The sequence below is a fragment of the Penaeus monodon genome, chromosome 33 (assembly GCF_015228065.2).
Source record: "Penaeus monodon isolate SGIC_2016 chromosome 33, NSTDA_Pmon_1, whole genome shotgun sequence".
Lineage (NCBI taxonomy): Eukaryota > Metazoa > Arthropoda > Malacostraca > Decapoda > Penaeidae > Penaeus > Penaeus monodon.
Genome location: NC_051418.1, coordinates 33270 through 35300, shown reverse-complemented (window position 1 = coordinate 35300; position 2031 = coordinate 33270). Strand labels below are relative to the sequence as shown.

The 2031-nt window shown below is 30.8% G+C and overlaps 1 pseudogene; it reads right to left on the bottom strand.

The window, feature by feature from the left end:
- The window catches only part of LOC119593910, a 5534-nt pseudogene that overhangs the window by 1850 nt on the left and 1653 nt on the right, over positions 1 to 2031 (bottom strand).

Below are 2031 nucleotides of genomic sequence, written 5' to 3'. Positions count from 1 at the left end.
AAAAAAAATATATATATACACTCACTTTTAACAGAGACGTAGAAAGTACATATATCTTTCCCTTACGTAAAAAAAATTTAAATTAAAATATCAAAAACCGAAAAAAACTTATAAAAAATTTTGGGAAAAAATTGAGGTTGATCTTTCTATTTACTTATGTGCCCTTTCCCTGAAAATACATTTTTATCTCACTTACCGCATCTTCTGGGTAAAAATCGTGTGGTGGGGTAATAAAAGTAAAATGAAAAATGGTTGACAGACCATACCCAACAGGGAATTGAAAGCAAATCTTTGTTCCTTTTAATCCCCAGAGAAATTTACTCCCTTTGAAACCCACTTGAATTTCTGCCAAAAAATGGTTTTAAACCCAAACTAGGGAAAAGTTTAAATCGAGGCTTTTAATTAAAATCCACAAAGTTTACTATATGTATTTTATCTCCTTTAAGAACTACATAAAAAATATTAGCATTGGTGGGCTAAAAACTTTGAGTATATATAATCTGAACACAGCCACAGTCAATCAAACTGTGAGGCTTCAAAAATCATTATCAGTCAACTCTTAAAAACAAAAAAATTGTCAAAAAAAAAAATACAAAAAAAAATAACAGCCCTCTGTAAGTTACTTTGAAACCCTATTTTTCCTCATTCATAAACTACAAAAGCAAAGAGAAAATCTCCCATTTTTGGGGAAAAATTTTTACTGACAACCCAGCAAACTATAAATGAAACAGGAAGTGGGAGAATCCCAAGCCCCTTTAAAGAAAGCTTAATTCGGCGTTTTTGACAATAAAAACAGAATGGACCCCTATAAATTAGGCTCCCCGTAGTAAATTCCTGGGTCGACACTCATCCAAAAAGGGGAACCAAGGACTGGGCCATGGGCAGATCGGGCTTGTTTGTCAAAAAGTTTTTTGTTTTTAAATCGTCCTTCAGGCCCTGAGGCACCTTTTCTTCCTGCAGGTTGCAATACCAAATGAGATGATACATATGCATTAACTTCTTAAATAAATTATTTTTTAAGCTGTTAAAAAAGTCTTTTTGGCCCGGGTTCCTTCCCATCAACAATTTTTTAAAAATGTGAAAAAGAGGTTCCCAAACCCCAAAAAACCAATAATCTAGTTCTCTCGTCTAAATTTTCAACATTAAGTTAGTGAGTCTGTGAAAATGAGACTGAGTGGACAAATAAATAAGCTAGATAGGGAAAGTAATGCATGTGAGAGTGTGGGTAAAAAGTTTTTTATTTTTAAGATTTCATTTTACTAAAATACAATATTCTACTTCTGCTGAGTGAATTTGATTCTTGAATTCTCTTATTAATTATCCTACCTTATTACAATTTCTACCATCACTTGCAATATTAATTTTACAATTGGGTAAACACTTTTAAATCACTTAAAAAAAGAAAAAGAAAACCAATTGTTAAAAACCATCTTTTTTTCAATTTTTCCCTTATTTTTTTAGGGAAAATAACATATCTTAACTACTTTTTCATTTTCATTTTAAAATTTTTTTAAAAGATAATGTATTCCCCAATCTTAATAATTCTTCAATACAACCTTCAATAAAAAGTAAACAAAGAAACTCGATTATAAACAATTAACCAGAAAATCTCCAAAGAATTTCCACAAAATATTATTATATACTAAAAGCAATATGAAAACCCATCAGAAGTTCTGCCAGTTCCAAACACTCATGATTAAACGTCAAGAGAGTATGAAAAAAATTTTTTTTCCATGCAAAAAAAACTATTCCCCCCCTTTTAAACCCGGGGCCCATAATAAGGTTCTTAAAAATCTCTTCGTTTTTAAATTTTCTTCGAAAAAATTTAAAACCTTTTGGGATAAAACGGCGGCGTGACGTTTAACTATCTCTCTTTTTCCCCTTCTTTTTAAAGCGTTTCGGTTTTCTCGGGAAAAAAAAAAGAACTGTTAATTTACTACGGGGCTGTCTATTTCAGTTCATTTTATCCTCCCCTACTATATTTTAATATTCACTCAGTTATAAATATAAAATGTAAAATAATGCTGCATC